The following is a 21,648-nucleotide window of genomic DNA, read 5'->3' on the forward strand; positions in this document are numbered from 1 at the left end:
AATGGTGCATTGGCAAATTTTGTTTAAAATCACCTATACTAAATATCAACTTTATCTTCCGTCTATATTCAGATATCTCTGATTCTTTCATTTAATTCTTGTTCTTAATCAACATTATTAAGGTATAATTTATGTTCACATAACTACATTCTTTTGAAGTGTACAATTTGGGGATTTCTCTGGTGATTCAGTGGTTGAGACTCTGAACTTCCAATGCAGGTGGTGCAGGTTGATCTCTAGTCAGTGAACAAAGGTCCCACAGGCCACACAGCATGCCCTCCCCCAAATTTTTTTAATGTAAAATTTGATGAGTGTGATGGATGTATACATCTGTGAATTACTACAACTCTTATGATACAGAACATTTTCATCACTCCCACAAGTATCCAAGTGCCCCTTTGTAGTCCATCTATCTGTCACTCCAGGCAACAACAAATCTGCTTTCTAGTACTATAGGTTAGTTTGGGTTTCTAGAATTTTATATAAATGGAGTCATACAGGAAATTTTTTTTTTGGCTTCTTTCTCTCAGCATAACAATTTTGAGAGTTATTCACTTAGTTGTGTGTATCACTTAGTCTGTTCCTTTTTTTACTGCTGAGATATAGACCATTGTATCAATAGATCTATTTTGTTGATCCACTCACCTGTTGATGGACATTTTAGCTGTCTCCTTTGGGGGGTTATGATGAATACAGTTGCTATAAACATTTACATACAAGTCTTTATGTGAGTTTATTTTCATTTATCTTGGGTAATATCTGAGAATGAAATGGCTGGGTCATATGGTAAATCTTTATCTTTTCAAAAAACTGCCAAACCATTTTCCAAAGTTATTTACCACTGCATTCCCAACAGCAGTGCAGGAGACTCCAGTTGCTTCACAGCCATAAACTTGGGAAAAGATCAGTTGTTCTATAGCCATGGTAACAAGTAGCCACCTGTGGTAAGTAAACTGGCCACTGACAGCTGGCTTCTATGATCCCTCTCTCCCAGTGTTCATGCCCTGTGTAATCACCCTCTCTTACTTGTGGGCAGGACATGTGACCTGCTTCCAAACAATCGTATATGCATAGGTGTTGGGAGATATGTGATTATTTGTATGAGATTATGTGATTGCACTACATAAGACTGTAAGTCTCATCTTGCTGGAGTCTCTCCCTCTTGAGCTGTGAGGAAGCAAGCGGCCATTGAAGAACTCCATGCGGCAAGGAACTGTAAGTATCATCTAGTTCCAGCTGACAGTCAGCAAAACAATTAGGCTCTCAGTCAAACAACCGAAAAGAACTGAATAGTACTCACAACCAGGCAGGTGGAGAAGCAGATCCTTCCCCTGTCCAGCCTCTAGATGAGAACCTGGTCACAACCTTGACTGCAGCCTTCTAAGACCCTGCATGGCCCAGAAAAGCTGTCCTTGGATTCCTGACCCACAGACATGATAAGGTAATAAACATGTGTTGTTTTAAGCCACTATGTTTGTGGTAATATTATTATGCAGCAATAGAAAACTAATAGAAAAAAAAAGAAAACTAATAGAAAATCATCAGAACTTGTCTGAAATATGTTCAGTCAATGACAGCTTACCTCAGTGGATCCTTTTTGCAAACCAGGATATCAGAATCTGTCCATTGTCCTATGTGCAAGTTCACTGAGTCTTTTGTCTACTTCAATCTCCTTTGAATCTCTCTAATGAATTTTTAATTTCAATTATATTTTTTAGCTCCAGAATTTCTTTTTGGTTCTTTCTAAGTTTTCTGTCTTATTATTGATATTTCCATTTTGTTCACACATTGTTTTCTTGACTTTTTCCATATCTCCCTTTAGTCCTTTGGGCATCCTTAAGGCAGTTACTTTGAAGTCTTTGTCTAGTATATCAGACATTAGGTCTTTCTCAGGGACAGTTTCTATTGATGTGTTTTATTCCTTTGAGTGCATCATACTGTGCTATTCCTTAGTATGCCTTGTGATTTTTTTTTAGTGAACACTGGACTTTTGAGCTTAATAATGTGATAACTCTGGAAATCAGAGTGCAAAGTGAAAGAAGGCAGTCATAAAAGACCATATAGTGTATGATCCCATTTATACAAAATGTCTAGACTAGGCGACACCATGGAGACAGAAAGAATGTAGATCAGTGGTTGCCTAGGGCTGGGCTGAGGGTTAGTAGAAAATAGGAAGTGACTGTAGTGGGTGTGGGGTTTCTTTTGGGGGGTGGTGATGAAAAGATTTTAAAATTGGATTCTGTGATGGTTACTTCAAGTAACCATCTGTACACTTTATGTGGGCAAACTTTACAGTATGTAATTTTTAACTCAATAAAGTGTTTAAAAAACAAACAAAAAAATAGTCACTCATCAGATCTTGGCTGGGTAATTTCCTTTTTGCCTAAAGTGAAAAGTGAAAGTTGCTCAGTCATGTCCGAATCTTTGCGACTCCATGGACTGTTCAGTCCATGCAATTCTCCAGGCCAGAATACTGGAGTGGATAGCCTTTCCCTTCCTCAGGGGATCTTCCCAACCCAGGGGTTGAACCCTGGTCTTCCGCACTGCAGGTGGATTCTTTGCCAAATGAGCCACAAGGGAAGCCCTAACTGTAATGGATATAATGAAGGCCTAGAAACATGTAGAAGATACCACCCCTGACTCTGGCTAAGAACTCTGTCTCACGAAGGCAGGATCTTTGTTATGTATTGCTGCCTAAAAATCACCCCCAAATTTAGTGGCTTAAAACCACCACCACTTTACTGATTGCGATACTATAGATCAGAAATTCATCATAGGTGGTGGTCTCTGCTCCAGTGATGTTTTCTGGGCTCACTCAAGGGGCTGCATTCACCTGGTGGCTGGAAGGTAGGAAGTGGCCTCACTCACGTGTCTGTGGCCTTTGTCCTGGCTGTCACTCGGGGTGCCACGGTTCTCCTCCTTGGGGTCTTTCTCTCTGCATGGCCTTCTCTCTAGCAGGATAGGCTGAGCTTCTTTATGTGGTACCTGGTTTCCCAATCAGAGGAAGCTGTTGGGCTTCTTAGATCCAGAACTGGCACAGTGGTAACTTCTGAGGCTTCTGTTGATCGAGTGACAGGGCAGCTCAGGTTCAGGTAGAAAGGAAACAGACTCTGCCTCTCGATGAGAGGAGTAGTCCTGTGTCTGCAGATTTAGGAGGAGTTGGTGGTATCTGTCTTTGCAGAATATCTACCACAGGAGTCTGGGCAGTCGCTTGACTCAATGTAAAATCAAAACAACTGAATTATACTGAACTTCAAGTTGAATGTGAGCTGTCTAGGGCATCTACTTCTCCCCTATTGGAATGCACACTCCATGAGGGCAGGGATTTTTATCTGTTTGGCTCATTATTTTATTCCCAGCTGGACAGCAGTGCCTGGCTTTGATTGAGGCTCAGTGAGTATTTGTCTTAGGAAGGACTGCTTGGTGTGACGGTAACAGAAGAAGGGTCGGTGTAGAGCCACTCCAACAGAGAAACTGCAGTAAGTCTGGGGAAAGAGTAATGGGTGTGAATCAGTGTCTCAGAGGTGGGGAGACAATGTTTATTCACTATTCTACAACATGAATTGAGGCCGCCTACACCAGATGTAAGGGAGAAGGAAGAGGCATCCCGTGAGGAAGGGGATCCCAACATCTCAGTGCATGACATGTGCTAAGTCATAGTCAAGAACGGGGTCCTCTTGGGATAATGGAGGCTTCAGCACAGGCGCTTAGATGGGACTGAGCAAGGCGAGTATGGCAGAAGTGTGACTGAAACAGAGCTGAATACAACACTAAAAAATGATGGGCATGGGGCATGAGTGTGACTGAGAAAGTCCAGAGGCTTGAAAATAGTCACCTGCAAGATGTATATATCAGATAAATGACAAGGATCTTTACTCTAAGTCCTTAAAACATGTAAGTTATGTGATGAAAATTAGATTTGAGACAGGTTCTGATTATTTGGTGCAAAAATTTTTACATTAGTGACAAGAAGAGTGTCAAGGAAGCCCATTCATTTTTAGGATTGGTGAGTTAATTGATGGTGATTATTCACCTTAATGTAGTTTTATAACGCTTTAGAAGTTTGCAAAGATCATTACTAAATACTTGTGCCTTGGTGAAAAACAAAAATAAAAGATTACTAGTATCTGGTAGTATCTTCCATCTCTCCCTCCTTCTGCCCAAGGAAATGATCTCAGCTCTTGTTCACGGTGAGTGAACCAGGAGAGGAGGTGGATAAAGGAGTGAGATGAGTGATTTCCTCTAGGAGAACAAAGGCTGACAGAGAGAGTACGAGGCAGGTTAGTTGGGGTAGAACTGGGGGAAGACATCCATGGTTCTATCCCAGAGAGGTAGGACCTCATGGAGTAGTGATAGAGGAAGGGCATTTCTAGGTACTGGTGTCCCGAGTTGTTATAAGAATCCTCCTTGAAGAAAATGCTAGGATTGTTTGTGGGTTTGTGATTGAAGTTCTGTTTGTTTTTCAGGGACAAGTGTTGACAGAGTTATTAACTGCTGTGCTGAAACTGGCATCAAGATGGCCCAGTCTGTTGGGAACATTAGCTTCTTTGGTTCAATACTGGTTCAACTTCCAAGAATTATATGCAATGTTTGGTGCCATTATTATCATTTTCCCTAAATTAGAGGACACTGAGGTTCCAGAGGGACTAAGACCAGAGGATTCAGAGATGAGAGTACATGAGCTTCTCTGTGAGGCCTCTGTGTGAAGGCCTGAACTATGGCTACAGATCATTCTGGAGGCATGTTGTTAGGAACCCACTGTGTGTACTAGATTCCTTGATTTGGAAAATTGGAAAGGGTTGTACAGATTGGCCCCCAAATTCTCACTGTGGTCAGTGGTGTTAATACTTTTGGATGGAAACCTGTGGATGTTCAAAAGCACAAACAAAAGTTAATGACACACATTCTATGAAAGTGCTTTCATTCACTCACAAAGGACACCTCTATGTCTGCAGTCCTTTAAAAAGTTTTGTTTACATATTCTGAGAATTCTATCAAAATTGTGGTATTTTTCTCAGAAGAATGTGCATATGCACACACGCAATGTGACATACAATTGTAGGGAGGATCTAGGTTCTGCAACCAACTTAGAGCATCCGGTGAATTCAGCTCATTCTTTGCTGACTTCACCAAGGTTGCTTGAATAGACTGAAATTATCTTCCATCATAAAATTCTTTGCATCTTTCAGGCAGTTTTAAGCTTAACGCAAAAACAGCATGAAGGAAAGTAACCATTCTGTCTACAGTTAGAGACAAGATTCTTGAGTACAGCATGGAAACCATGATGGTGCTTTGATCAATGAGATTGTTCTCCAGGGAGGGAGACTTTAATGACTTGTGACTGTCTTCCCCTCAGTTGCTCCAGGAGTCACCTATGAATGAGTCCTTTCAAAGCGGATGATATGAGACGGGCCCAATTTTAATTCTGAACATTGAGTTTTATTAGGTAAACAGGAGTACTTTTCAAGTGCTCTCCCCTGAGTCACTTCTATGTAAATGAGCAAACCACCATCACTGAAGCCCTGGCAACATGTTTGGGATGAGCAGGGGAGAAACTTCCATTATCTTTGTGGTCATCTTGAACAGATCCTGAAGAAAACTACTCCCGACAGAGCATAACTTTTGTTTTACCTAAAAACTTAGCTGTGGTCTTCTTTGTTCTTCTATTTTTTTCCTGAGGATACTTAAGCAAAAAAAAAAAAAAAAGTTAATTGCGGTTTGTCTGTTATGCCAAGGAAAAAAAAATATTTGTTTTATGTGAGTTCTTATTTGAAGTGAGTCATGGCTAACTACACTAAGAAGATGAAACACTAAAGATACTTCAGTTTTGTTTTTTGTGTTTTTTTAATGTCCTCTTCATTCATTTGTTAAACTCCAGGAAGCCTGGTTCTTTGAAGGTAATTAGTGATGGTAGGAACAGTGTCAATTTATAATAACAGTCATCATAGCCCCTTACATTGCAAGTCCATTGGGCTTTCAGGTGGACAGGGCACTAGGTCAGTAAAGGGGGTGAGGCTCAAATAAGCCAAATTCCCAATCTTGAACACTTCTCACTGACACTTCATACTGAGTTTTATAATGCAGGGAAGCAATCTTTAGTGTAATTTTGAGCCCCTCCCCCTTTTTGATTTGTGAGGTGTGAGGGGGTGTCTTAGTCCCCTCCTTAATGGGCAGTACTTTGAATGGTTGTTGAGGATGTGGAACTTTAAAAATCACTGAAATGTACCTTCTCATTTTTTTATCATGTCCTCCAACCAAATGGAGAATTTGCATTATTGTTGGAGAATAAGAGATCTCTCTCTTTTCAAGACTGAGCCTTGTCGGGAATAAACTATCCTCTGCCCTTCCAGGTTCTTCTGGCTGGTCTAAGAATTAAATGAGACAGATTACCAGGAGAAAATCAAATTTAACTTCATATATATGGGAATGCACACACATAAGAGGTCAGAGACTCCACATACATGAGACAGAAAGGTGAAAGGAGGTACTTATGCCATCCTGAGCTAAGAAATGAGGTAGGGAGTCTAGGTCTTCCAAGGACAGGAGGGTTCATTCTCAGGAGATTAAGAACAGCAGATATTTAATAACTAGGTATTTGTTCTGTCATAAAGATGGGGCCACTAAGATAAATTTTATCTCTGGTAAATACTTTTTCTAGGAAAAATCTCCAATTCAAATTCTTCTAGGTAGTTAAGACAGAAGCAGTGAATTTCTCCTGAACCCACAGAGTCTCTATTGCATTTAGTTCAAAATAAGTCTTGTGTAAGAGTAGCCCATTTGGGGGATGCTTGTTCTGAACCCCTATAGACCAAATTTTTTTTATGTTTTTCACTGTGGTCCTAGGATATTTCTAATTTTTCAAAAATGGTCCCTTTTTATCACTTTGTCTCCCTTGTGAAATCCTAGCTAAAATGGGATAGAAATAATTAATGGGAGAAAGTAAGACACTGATTAAAATAGATATTTGTTTTTATTATTTCTTTTGGATTACTTCTACATTTCATTTTTAAATTGTGGTATATGATCTTAGAATTTAAGCTGTGACAACTAATTATCTCCATTATGCTGATTTCCCACTTTTCATCATTGCTTAACTCTTAGAATTTTGATTACTTTATATCTTAAATTTCATCATGTGTAGTAAATCCATACTAACTTGCAATATTTGAGGAAGTAGAGTGAAGCCTAGACTAAACTAACTAGCTTAAAATCTTAAATACAGTGATTTTCAAACAATGTTATATTACTCTTTGCGACCCCATGGACTGTAACCTACCAGGCTCCTCTGTCTGTGGAATTTTCCAGGCAAGAGTACTGGAGTAGGTTGCCATTTCTTCTCCAGGGGATCTTCCCGACCCAGGGATGGAACCCCGGTCTCCCGCATTGCAGGCAGACGCTTTACCATCTGAGCCACCAGGGAAGCCCATATGTATATATAAAAAACATAAATCACATATTACCTAGCATGATCCTTAAGGAATTTGCAATTACCTTAGTCTTGGTTTTGCATGTAAATGGAAAACTTCTAAGCGCTTGAGGTTACTTTGAAAGAGTCCTTAATAGTTTAACCAGTAACCCTGAAAGCTTAGGTATACTCTTATTTAGTAAACCTTTTTTATTTTTCTCATAGCTAGGTTGAGAGTCCATTTAGCTCAGCTATATCAAGTATTACATTATTAAGTAGAATGGAGCTGCTAGGGTATTTTTAGAGAAAAATCTAGAGTGCTCTCCATATACATGCACATTTACATGACTATTACATGTACTGCACGCAATGATGTGTATGTGCACATGTATTACAGTCCCTGAGCACACCATGTATTTGTGGGCAATTTGAGGACATGATCTTAGGGTGTAAACTAGACCAAGCTTTCTGAGGGCAGGAAGCGTGGCCCTTGGCATTCTTCTTCTGTGTAAACATATCTGCCAGAGACTTTGCTTGGTGCCCACCTTAGTTGGGGGCAGCCTTTATGAGAGGCAGCTCCAGTTCCTTTCTGCCTTTCCCTCTGGGTGCTAATGAATGGGAGGCGAGGCTGTGTTGGGGGAAGGCTGGGAGGCTGAGCTGTGCACCGTGTGCCTTCTTATGAGTGGGCGTGTGACTCCGCGCCTGTTCCTGGTTCTCTTGCTGCTGCACCATGAGCTCAGTAGTTAAGAGCACAGGCTTTGGTGTCAGCCCTGGGTTTGAACCTTGGCACTCTCATTTTCCAGCTGTGGGATCAATCTTGAACAGATCTAGTTAATCTCTCCAAGCTTCATTTTCCTGATCTAGAAAACAGGGATCATAATTACACCCTCACCAGGTATATATGTACTCTTGGAAGGAATTTTTACACTGGCAAACAGGTGATTCTTGCCTTACTATTGAGTGGATCAGTTTATCATCTACCTTACACAATCAGCATTTCTGAAAAAGGCCGTTTTGACTAAAGGTACAACCAGTCCTCTGCAACCACCGGTTCCACAGCCACAAATTCAACCAACCTCATATAGATGACATTCCTGGGGGACAAAATTCAAGAAAGTTCTAAAAACCAAAACTTAAATTTGCTGTAGGCCAGTGACTATTTACATAGCATTTACATTGTATTGGGTATTATAAGTAATCTAGAGATATTTTAAAAGATACAAGAGGATGTGAGTAGATTCTATGCAAATACTATGCCAATTTATGTAAGGGACTTGAGCATCTGTGAATTTTGGTATCCATGGGGGTCTTGGAGCCGACACCCCATGGATACTGATAGACCACCGTTTGGGGGGATTTTTGTTTTAATTTTGAAATGGTAGCTTTATTTTTTACAAGTTAATTAAAATGTAAATGTTTTCATAAACTAAGATTTTTTAACAGTCAGATGATAAATGTATAACTGATACCTAAGGATGAAATTAAAAGATGCTTACTCCTTGGAAGGAAAGTTATTACCATAGACAGCATATTAAAAAGCAGAGACATCACTTTACCAACAAAGGTCTGTCTAGTCAAGGCTATGGTTTTTCCAGTGGTCATGTATGGATGTGAGAGTTGGACTGTGAAGAAAGCTGAGTGCCGAAAAATTGTCGCTTTTGGACTGTGGTGTTGGAGAAGACTCTTGAGAGTCCCTTGGACTGCAAGGAGATCCAACCAGTCCATCCTAAAGGAGATCAGTCCTGGGTGTTCATTGGAAGGACTGATGCTGAGGCTGAAACTTCAATACTTTGGCCACCTCATGCGAAGAGTTGACTCATTGGAGAAGACCCTGATGCTAGGAGGGATTGGGGGCAGGAGGAGAAGGGGACGACAGAGGATGAGATGGCTGGATGGCGTCACCGACTCGATGGACATGGGTTTGAGTAAACTCCAGGAGTTGGTGATGGACAGGGAGGACTGGCACGCTGCAATTCATGGGGTCGCAATGAGTCAGACACAACTGAGCGACTGAACTGAACTGAAGGATGAAATGAGCTTTGCAGGTTGTTCAGTTGGTAAAGAATCTGCCTGCAGTGTAGGAGACCCAGGTTTGATCTCTGGGTTGGAAGATCCCCTGGAGAAGGACATGGCAATCCACTCCAGTGTTCTTGCCTGGAAAATCCCATGGACAGATACTATCCATGGAGTAGCAAAGAGTTGGACATGCCTATGCGACTAACAAGGATGAAAAGGAAAATGTACCACCAGACCACATTGTGACTAAGGTTGTTAAATCAACATTGTTCCTGACAGTGCAGGGTCAAGTTCCTAAAAAGAATTTGATTGGCTTAACTCAGCCTGATAATAGATTCCCCTTTGGCCATATCCTCCTATTTCAATCAGGGTCACAAGACACAAATGCACAAACTGTGGGTGAAGTCACTTGAGTATAGGAGGCAATGACAGACATCTCTAAACGCTGTGAGAGTCAAAAGCAGTACGTATTTGCTAAACTTTGAGCATTGGCAGAAAAATGACCATTTTAAAAAAAAGAAAGATTGAGTATTGATGATAGATAAAACCTTGAAAAGTGTGAGATCATTCAGGCAGAATGTAGGTGGAGAAGGGCCAAAGACAGCTGACTAGGTAAACCTGACATCCATGAGAAGACAAGGGGAACTAGAAGAGAAACAAAAGAGTTACCAGGAATCAAGAGCTATGTGTTATTTCACATTAGAAGGTGTAAAGAAGATGAAAATAACTGATAATGCTAATTGAGAGTCTTTACAAGAGAATGTCTGAAAGCAGCTACATGTAAAGGGATGAAGTTGGGCTTCCCCAGCAGCTTAGCAGTAAAGAATCCACTTGCAACACAGGAGCCATAGGAGATGCTAGTTGCATCCCTGGGGCAGGGAGATCTCCCGGAGCAGGGCATGGCAACCCACTCCCATATTCTTGCCTGGAGAATCCCATGAACACAGGAGCCTTTTGGGCTACAATCCATAGGGTTGCGAAGAGTCAGACACCACTGAAGTGACTTAGCATGCACAGATCATTTCTAACACTATATTTAAAAAGCTCAAAATGGATTAGAGACCTAAGTGTAATACTGGAAACCATATGACTCCTAGAAGAAAACATAGGCAGAACATTCTTTGACATAAATTGTAGCAATTTTCTTTTTTTGGATCTGTCTCCTAAGGAAAAGCAAATAAAGGCAAAAATAAACAAATGAGACCTAATTAAACTTAAAAGCTTTTTTTTTTATTTATTTTTTTTATTAGTTGGAGGCTAATTACTTCACAACATTTCAGTGGGTTTTGTCATACATTGATATGAATCAGCCATAGATTTACATGTATTCCCCATCCAGATCCCCCCTCCCACCTCCCTCTCCACCCGATTTTTACACAGCAAAAGAAACCACCAACAAAACAGAAATACAACCTACTGAATGCGAGAAAATATTTGCAAAACAATATGGCAGATAAGGTGTTAATATCTTAAATATATAAACAGCTCATACAACTGACCATAAAAAAACCACAAACAACTTGATTAAAAAATGGGCAAAAGACCTGAATAGACCTTTTTCCCAAAGAAGACATATGGCCAACAGGCACTTGAAAAGATGCTCACATTGTTAACTATCAGAGAACTGTAAATTGAAGCCACAATGTGATGCCATTCATAATAGCTGTTATCAAAAAGATCACAATTAACAAACGTTGGTGAGGCTGTGGATAAAAGTGAACTCTTGTGCCCTGTTGGTGGGAATGTAAATTGGTGCAGTCACTTTGAAAAATGGTACATATGGAAGTTTCTCTCAAAAACTAAAGTAGAACTACCATATAACCAAGCAATTCTACTTCTGGGAATGTATCTGAAAAAAAGGGAAAACACTAATTCAAAAAGATACCTGCAGGGATGTCGCTGGTTCTCCAGTGGTTAGGACTCAGTGCTTTCACTGGGGGGGCAGGGTTCAATCCATGGTCAGGGAACTAAGATGCTATGAGCCGCATGAGTGCAGTCAAAAAAAAAAAAAAAGATACACCCCAATGTTCACTGCAGCATTGTTTACAAATAATCAAGATACGGAAGCAACTTACATGTCCATCAATGGATGAATGGATAAAGAAGATGTGGGATATAAATATATACATATGTATATGTATATATATATATACACACAAACACACAATGGTATTTGAATCAGCTACAAATAAGAATGAAATTTTACCATTTGCAACAATATGGATTGACTTGGATGGTATTATGGTGAAATAAGTCAGAGAAATAATGAAATGAAATAAGTCACAGAAAGATAAATACTGTATGATATCACTTATATGTGGAATCTAAAAAATAAAACAAACTAGTGAACATAACAAAAAAGAAACAGATTCACGGGTATAGAGAACATACTAGTGGTTACCATTGGGAGAGAAAAGAGGGGAGGGGCAAGATGGGGTAAGGGATTGAGAAGTACAAACTACTATGTATTAAAAGAGCTACAGGATATACTGTATAGCACAGGAAATTTACCTAATATTTCATAATTGTAAATGAAATATAGCCTTTAAAGTTTTTGAACCATGTTATACACCTGAAACTATTATAATATCAACTTTATCTCAATAATTAATAGATAGACAGATGGATAGAAGGTCTGAAAGACATCCCATGGATCTACCAGTGTAGTGGGTCAGAGGCCAAACTGCAAGTGTACAATGAATGGAGAATAAGATAGAAACACAAATGTTCATCATATTATTCTACCAAGAAGTCTGATTGCAAATTGGAGGAGAGAAATGAAAGGAAAATTAGAGGGGAACATAGCATCAGTGGAGGATATTAAAATTTTGTTTGTGATAAAAGTGTTAGGTGTATTTTGTCAACTGAGGAGAAAAGGCCAACCAAGAGGGTGAGTTGAAGATACAAGAGGAAAATGATGAATGAAACAAGAATCTCTGGGAGGTCTGAGGGAACAGGGTGGTTGGTGGAGGCATCTATTTTTTCAAAAAATATATTAACACAGTCAGTTAATACAGTTTCTATTTCTATTCTTCTTTTTCTTCTTTCTTTAATGTTTAACTCAACTTTGAAATGGTAATGCATTTACATGGTTCAGAGTTGTTTTTGGCTACACAGCATGCAGAATCCTAGTTCCCCCAACCAGGGATGGAACCATGTCCCCTGCAGTGGAAGTCAGAGTCTTAACCACTGGGCCACCAGGTAAATCTCCTCAATGTTTTAAAAGGTATAAAAGGGTAGGCACTGAAAACTCTTTTTCCCACCACCACCATATCCCCAGCTTTTGTGTGTTTTTAATTCTTCTTCCCATTGACAACCAAATTCATGAGCTTTTTGAGTGTTCTTTCAGAGACACCTTATATACTAGCAAAAAAGTACATATATTCTCCTTCTTTTTCACACAATTGGGGGAATTCAATACACATCATTCTTATTTTTGTTTTTCTAAACCTAGCAATATATTTGGGAGATATTTCCATAATAAGTATATAAAGTGTTTCCTCCTTTTCCTGACTGCATTTTATTTCAGTTTCCTATTGATGGGGGCTGCACATTGTTCATTTTGTACATTGAACCATGAACCATCTGCAATATAAATTCCTAGAGTTGGAATAATTGGTTCAAAATGTATGTACACAAAAAATTTAGATTTATATCATGATGGTGTGATCACTCACCTAGAGCCAGACTCTAGGTGGAGTCTTCAGACTCCAATCCTGGAGTATGAAGTGAAGTGGGCCTTAAGGGAGCATTACTATGAACAAAGCTAGTGGAGGTGATGGAATTCCAGCTGAGCTATTTCAAATCCTAAAAGATGATGCTGTTAAAAGTGCTACACTCAAAACACCAGCAAATTTGGAAAACTCAGCAGTGGCCACAGGACTGGAAAAGGTCAGTTTTCATCCCAGTCCCAAAGAAGAGCAATGCCAGGGAATGTTCAAACTACCACACAGTTGTGCTCATTTCACATGCTAGCAAGGTAATGCTCAAAATCCTTCAAGCTGGGTTTCAATAGTACGTGAATCGAGAACTTCCAGATGTACAAGCTGGATTTAGAAAAGGCAGAGGAACCAGAGATCAAAATGCCAACATCTATTGCATCATAGAAAAAGCAAGGGCATTCCAGAAAAATGTCTACTTATGATTCATTGACTACGCTAAAGCCTTTCACTGTGTTGTCGTTATTTTGTCACTCAGTCATATCTCTTTGCAACCCCATGGACTGCAGCACACCAGTCTTCCCTGTCCTTCACCATCTCCTAGAGCTTGCTCAAACTCATGTCCATTGAGTCAGTGATGCCATCCAACCATCTCATCCTCTGTCTTCCCCTTCTCTTCCTGCCTTCAGTCTTTCCCAGCATCAGGGTCTTTTATAACAAGTCAGCTCTTCACATCAGGTGGCCAATGTATTGGAACTTCAGCTTCAGCATCAGTCCTTCCAATGAATATTCAGGGTTGATTTCCTTTAGGATTGACTGGTTTGATCTCCTTGCAGTCCAAGGGACTCTCAAGAGTCTTCTCCAGCACCACAGTTCAAAAGCATCAATTTTCCAGCACTCAGCCTTCTTTATGGTCCAATTCTCACATCCATACATGACTCCTAGAAAAACCATAGTTTGTGGATCACAACAAACTGTGGAGAATTCTGGATGAGATGGGAATACCAGACCACCTTACCTGCCTCCTGACAAACCTGTATGCAGATCAAGAAGCAAGAGTTAGAACCGGACATAGAACATAGAATGGACTGGTTCAAAATTAGGAAAGGAGTACATCAAGGCTGTATATTGTCTCCCGGCTTATTTAACTTACATGCAGAGTGTATCATGCAAAATGCCCGCCTAGAGCACAAGCTGGAATCAAGATTGCTTGGAGAAATATAATATCAACAACCTCAGATATGCAAATGACACCACCCAAATGGCAGAAAGTGAAGAGGAGCTAAAGAGTCTCTTGATGAAGGTGAAAGAGGAGAGTGAAAAAGCTGACTTAAAAACTCAACCTTCAAAAAATGAAGATCATGACATCTGGTGCCATCCCTTCATGGCAAATAGATGAGGAGAAAATGGAAACAGTACAGACTATTTTCTTGGGCTCCAAAATCACTGTGGATGGTGATTGCAGCCATGAAATTAAAAGACACTTGCTTCTTGGAAGAAAAACTATGACAAATCAAGATAGCATATTAAAAAGCAAAGACATCACTTTACCTACAAAGGTCCGTATAGTCAAAGGTATGGTTTTTCCAGTAGTCATGTACAGATGGGAAAGCTAGATCATAAAGAAGGCTGAGTGCTGGAAAATTGATGCTTTCAAAGTGTGGTGCTGGAGAAGACTCTTGAGAGTCCCTTGGACTGCAAAGAGATCCAATCAGTCCGTCCTAAAGGAGATCAGTCCTGGGTGTTCACTGGAAGGACTGATGCTGAAGCTGAAGCTCCAATACTTTGGGCACCTGATGGGAAGAGCCAACTCATTGGAAAAGACCCTGGTCCTAGGAAAGACTGAAGGCAGCTGGAGAAGGGGAAGACAGGATGAAAACTCTGGGAGACAGTAAAGGACAGGGAAACCTGGCATGCTGTCGTCCATCAGGTTGCAAAGAGTCGGACATGACTGAGCAACTGTAAAACAAACAAAAATATCATAAGAAGCAAAATAGCACTGCAGTTAAAGACTAAGAGTTCTAGACTGCTTAAATTCCAGCTTCACTGCTGACTAGTTATTTGCCCTCAAGCAAGTCCTTATGTCTGTCTCAACTATAAAATGGAGATGCTGATAATAACAGCACCATTTTAGTTCTGTTTAGTTGATCAGTTGTGTCTGACTCTTTGCAACCCCATGGACTGCAGCATGCCAGGCTTCCCTGTCCATAACCAACTCCCAGAACTTGCTCAAACTCATGTACTTTGAGTTGGTAATGCCATCCATCCATCTCATCCTCTGTTGTCCCCTTCTCCTCCTGCCTTCAATCTTTCCCAGCATCAGAGTCTTTTCCAATGAGTCAGTTGGAGATGTTGAAAATAATAGCACCATTTCAGTTCAGTTCAGTTCAGTCACTCAGTCATGTCCAACTCTTTGCGACGCCATGAACTGCAGCATGCCAGGCCTCCCTGTCCATCACCAACTCCCAGAGCCCACCCAAACCCACGTCCATTGAGTCGGTGATGCCATCCAACCATCTCATCCTCTGTCATCCCCTTCTCCTCCTGCCCTCAATCTTTCTCAGCATCAGGGTCTTTTCCAATCAGTCAATCTCCTTGCAGTCCAAGGGACTCTCAAGAGTCTTCTCCAACACCACAGTTCAAAAGCATCAATTCTTCTGTGCTCAGCTTTCTTTATAGCCCATTTAATAGCACTATTTAATAAGGATTAAATGAGATAGCACATATTATACACAGCACATGCTCAATAAAATTATTATTATTTTGCCAAAGTGTTAGAGAGATTGATTAGAAACAGAAGTAGCAATTCTTTAAGGTGGAAAAAAGGAAATGATAAAGTGGAAGTTAAGAGAGAGAGAACTTAAAGTTCTCCAATTCCTTAAGTAAAAGGAAAGATTATCTGCTGAGCATGAAAGGAAAGGGGTGGAGAATAGGACTTGAAATTCAGAATAATTTAAATGAAAGGAAGGATGACAATCCTTGAATTTGAAGTGAAGAAACTGTAAGGATGGGAAGTTGAACGATTATCCTCCAAGGACCATAAAGTCCAGTATGTTTACGGCAAGAAGAGAGGAATCATGTAAGCCTCATGCCCAAAATCTAGACTGGGAACTGCAAAGGAGCAAGAAATCGCTCTCAGGTGGAGGTGTGGTGATCTGGAGTCTGTGGGCAGTGAAGAGAGTATCAATTCCATTGCTTTACCTGGACACCGGGAGATAGTGAAGGACAGGGAAGCCTGGTAGGTGCTGCAGTCCATAGGGTCTCAAAGAGTTGGACACAATTTAGTGACTGAACAACAAACAACAACCTGGACAAAAGGTGTCTTCATTCAAAATGACAGCAGGGGTATCAACTCACACCCATTAGAATGGCTGTCATCAAAAAGACAACAAATAACAAATATTAGTGGAGAAAAGGAAACCCTTGTGCACTCTTGGTGGGAACATAAATTGGAGCAGCCACTATGGAAAACAATATGCAGGTTACTCAAAAAATTAAAACTAGAACTACCATTAGATCCAGCAATTTCACTCCTGGGAATTTATCTGAAGAAAACAAAAGGACTAATTAGAAAAGATACATGCCCTATGTTCACTGCAGCAGTATTTATAATAGCCAAGATATGGAAGCAACCTAAGTGCCCAACAATAGATGAATGGATAAAGAAGTTGTGATATATAGATATAGATATATATATACACACACACAAGGAATACTACTCAGCCATTTAAAAAATGAATGAAATCTTGCCATTTGCAATGAAATGGATAATGGATGGACCCAGTGGGTATTATGCCAAGTGAAATAATCAGGCAGAGAAAGACAAATTTGGTACTATTATCACTTATCTGTGGAACCTAAAATACAAAACAAATGAACAATCATAACAAAAGAGAAACAGGATTATAGATACAGAGAAGAAGCAGGTGGTTGCCAGAGGGAAAGAGGGTAGGAAGAGGAAAGAAATAGATGAGGGAGATTAAGAAGTACAAACTTCCAGCTGCAAAATATATGTCACAGGTATGAAATGTACAGTGTGAGGAATTTAGGTAATTGCCGGGAGCCAACACACGAGACCCTACCCTAAAAAGGCCGTAGGGGAGAAAACCTGACGGGCAAGGCGGATCAGGTTTTCAGGGGTTTTGAAAAAGCCAGCTCACGAGATCCCACCCATGACAAGGTCACAGGAGAAAGCCTGACAGGCAAGGCAGATCAGGTTTTCAGGGATTTCGAAAAGCTGCCCCCGGCGCTCACCTTAAAGATGATATCTGTCTTTCTGATGCCTGCCTCAATGGACTACTCCCTAATTTCTCTGACACAGGCAGGAAGGCCTTCCCCATCTCTTCCCAAATAAGAATCAATTTAGAACTTTAATCAATAAGTTTCCCAGGTGGTGGTATTTTATGAGATTATTCAGGGTGAAAGGAGTGTTTTAATTTAAACTCCTTTGCTGGTAGTTTGTTAGCCAAATGCATTTATGCGCTTGGTACTAATATGCATGATTGCTTATAATATCCTAATCATAAAATAGCATAAAGAACCTGATTATATAAAAGCCCTAATAGATATAGAGCCCTTTTAAGGGGTAAAAGAGTCCTATTAGAAAACATAAGAAAAATTATTCTATAGGTGGTTATTGGGTTGTGATTTGCTTGCTGTGTTTTGCTTGCTGTATTTTTGCCTTTAATGTGCTAAGGTTGTGTTATAAAAACCATTGTTAATATAGTTAAAGATCTAGAGAAATAAGGACTTAGCCCTAGTGTGGTAACAATGAGATGGTTGTTAATTGTCAGTCAGGAGTGCTAGGCAGAAGCTGCCTCACCAAAGTCGCAGAGTCAGTATGGGGTAAACTTCTTAGATAAACGCAACTGACAACTTTTGCAGAAAGATTAATTTTTGTATTAACAAGAATATAATTCTACTCTGTACTATTTCCCTATGACACTGTTACCTTTCAGTTAAGGTCACCATAAAAACGGAAAATAGGTTTACAATCACCTGACCTGCATAAAATGTTAATAGCCCCAAGGCCAGAAGATCATGTGCTAAAAATTACTATAGAATTAGAAAGCAAAAAAATCCTGCTTTTCCTAAAAATCAAAATGATGTAATGCTAATCCTGTGTAATCATGAGTAAGCATCTTGTACCTTGAAAACATTCTGTGAAAGGGTATAAAACCGATTGTCAAAAAGTAAAACACAGACTTGGCCCTATCAAGGCTAGTCTCACGTGTCTTCTCTCTCTCTCTCGCCAACGCCGTTCATCCTGAGGGTACCCCCTGGATCCTGCTGAGGCTGGACCCCGGCAGGTAATAAATGTGTATTATCTTTGTATGGTGATAGATTGCAATTAGATATCATGGTCATCATTTTGAAATACATGTAAATATTGAATCACTAAATAAGGAAAGTAAGGAAGTATGCTTGTTCTAGAAAGAGAGAATACCAGAGCAGTCAGGGGAAAATTTTCGGAGAGAGGGAGGGAAGAGATGGGAGGATACATGAAGGAGGAGACTGACAAAGCAAGATTAGGGTAGGACTAAGTGAGGATACAGGAATCCCTGAGTCAATGATGAAGTCACTGTTGTAAGAAGTTAATGCAAACTATGAATCCTCTCTCCAGAAAAAAATATATTTATATGTACATGCAAATGTTGCATGCAATCTCAGGAGGTCACAAACTCCATAGACATCCCAATTTTTGAAAGTAAATTTTTTTCTTCATGTATATTTTATTTAAAATTTTTTATTTTATATTGGAGTATAGTTGATTTACAGTGTTGCGTTTAAAGTAAACTTTTCATTGAAGTATAATTTACATATGGATAATTGGTGTCCCACTTGAAGTGAACTTCCCTGTGTTACCAGAAACCAGATCAAAAAGCAGAACATCACCTGTCCCTCAGAATCCCCACCTTTCAGCCATGAACCATCCTGCAAGGATGACCACTATCCCGACTCCTATAACCATAGACTAGTTTGATCTGTTTTTGAATTTTATATAAGTAGAATTACACAGAATGCATTCTTATAAGCCTGGTTTCTTTACTCAGTATTATGTTTGGGCAGTTCATACATATTGGTATATGGAGCTGCACTTCATTCATTTTCATGTCTATATCATACCCCCTTTATGATGGATGACAGGTCATCCATTCTACAATCCATGAATATTTGGGTTTTTCCTAGTCGGGGAGTATTATAAACAGTGCTGCTATGGCCACTATTGGACATGCCTTTTGATGAACATATGTACACATTCTGTTGGTTATGCACCTAAGAATAGAGTTCCCAGGTCATAAGTTCTAGTAGATAATGGGTCTTATGTTTTTTGACAAGGAACAAGGAAAACAAGGATGCAGGGGAAGCAGAATTCATATAAGCTTTCAGTCTGAATCCTAGTATAAAGTTATACATGTTTTGCATTGATCATTTATCCACACTGAGAATGAAATAAGACCACAACAATCAAAGACTTGATGAATAAACCCAAGGAGAGATTCATTGAAAAGATTAATAAAAGTTCTGACAAGTCAAGAAAAAAATAGAAAAAAAAAATTAAGAAATATTAATTGCCAAATGGACTCAGGAAGTCTCAAAGAGTTGAGGAGATCAATAATTACTGAAGAAACTGGAAAAGAATTATCTCTACCCAAAAGTGGTAGGGCCTGACACTTCTCATGGTCACCTTTCTTTAAAGTTTCAAAAAATAGATAATTCCCATGCTATTTAATCTGCTTTAGGACATAGAAAAAGATTGAAAGTTTCTCCAATAACTTTACATAACTAGCAAAATCACAATAGTAAAACTTGACAATCCATAAATAAGAAAACTACAACCCATTTTTTCATATGACCAGAGATGCAACAGAAAGAAAATCCTAAGTAAATTACAAACAGAATCCAATTCTGTATTAAAAGACAATTCTTTGGATAAGTTAGTATTATTCTAGGGCTTCCCAGGTGGTGCTAGTGGTAAAGGACTTGTCTGTCAGTGCAGGTGATATAAGAGACACGGGCTCAATCTCTGGATCGGGAAGATTCCCTGGAGGAGGGCAAGGCAACCCACTCCAATATTCTTGCCTAGAGAATCCCATGGACAGAGGAGGTTGGCAGGCTATAATCCATAGGGTTGCGCAGAGTTGGACACAACTGAATCAACTTAGTATTCTAGGAATGGCAGGATACTAAGAATTCTACTAATATAATGCATCTAATAATAATTCAGTATTTGTCAGAGTCTTTAAAAATATGTATCCATAGCCTTTGACCAACTATTCCACTTTTTTGGATTCTATCCTAAGAAGATATAACAGTCATATCCAAAGTTTTCACCACAAGGCTATTCCTTAGTGTTGTTTATATCAACAACAAAGACAAAAATAGAAACAACCTAAAATGTCCAATAATACAATACAGGGTCAGTTAAGCTATGTTCTACATATTAAATACATATGACAATGAAATAATATGCAGCCATTAAAAATAATGCTGTAGAAAAATTTTTAATAACATAGAAAACTATCCATGCCAAAAAATATATATAGCATCATTAAGTTAAAAAATATATTTGAAATTTTTATTTTTTAGCTATATGCATTCTCCAGATTTTTTGTAATTATCATGTATAACTTTTATAATATAGTGATAAGGATGTGAAGCAACAACTTTTAAAAATTCCTGTTTCTTGTTTGTGTTTGGATGTGAAATATCAGAGAATCACCTTGGCATTTGCTTGAGGGACAGAAAGTCCTTTCATTTTTCTCTACCAGCTGGTTGACCCCACTTAGGGCCCTGCTTGAATCTTAGGCCTCACCACTTCCCACCCAGCTATCAAACGTTATACAAGATTTCATCCAGTCTGCCTAGCACTGAGGCGAGATTCACCCTCCACTGTGTCCTTGTTACTTTCCTGCTATGGAACTTTGAATAGCTCCCCACCCTCCCTAGCTTTCCAATTCAGGCCTCCAGAGCCTGATTCAATGTACCTGTCAGATCTTATTTCTCAGGGACTGCCCCTGGCACACCCACGTCATGTCTGCAATGAAGACCATCTCACACACTGTACCTCTTCTAGCTTCCACGTATTTTGACTCTGCTGCTCTCCCTTCCAACAGTGCCTCTCCTCCCCTCACCCCGTGCCTCTGCCTATTAAGTCACCCTAATCTCTCCTTCAAGGCTTAGCTCAAATCCCCTTGCTTTCATGAAGACTACTCCAGCTCATACCTGACTCCAAATGGCCTTAAAAGTCTGAACAACATTTGAACTGTTGAAGTAGTGGGCAATGAGACAGTCTGCTTTACAAGGCCTTGTGGATTCATCTTTCTCCTGAGCTCCCTGCCCTGCCGCCTTCCTGCTTAATTCCAGCAGCCCTTATACAAGTCCATACTCTTCAAAGTACAGACACTGGCAGATCACCCCCAGAGAGGGGCAGAAATTCCACCTCCCGCCTTTGTGAGTCTCACTCAGCAGGTCACGGGTACTTGCCTGAGGACCCACCTCCTCTATGATGAATGACACCAGGAGTCACCCTGGTGATGACTGACACTCTCTTGTGACTGTGCCTTT

At 39.8% G+C, this 21,648-nt stretch overlaps 1 long non-coding RNA gene across 1 annotated transcript; it reads left to right on the forward strand.

Moving 5' to 3' along the window:
• The first annotated feature begins 1,081 nt into the window (after nucleotides 1–1,081).
• Nucleotides 1,082–13,248, forward strand: LOC122445958. Its single transcript, XR_006270743.1, has 3 exons — nucleotides 1,082–1,215; nucleotides 1,307–1,441; nucleotides 12,519–13,248. It is a non-coding gene; the product is annotated as an uncharacterized LOC122445958 (long non-coding RNA).
• Nucleotides 13,249–21,648: the final 8,400 nt, after the last annotated feature.

The sequence above is a fragment of the Cervus canadensis genome, chromosome 8, assembly GCF_019320065.1.
Source record: "Cervus canadensis isolate Bull #8, Minnesota chromosome 8, ASM1932006v1, whole genome shotgun sequence".
Taxonomy (NCBI): domain Eukaryota; kingdom Metazoa; phylum Chordata; class Mammalia; order Artiodactyla; family Cervidae; genus Cervus; species Cervus canadensis.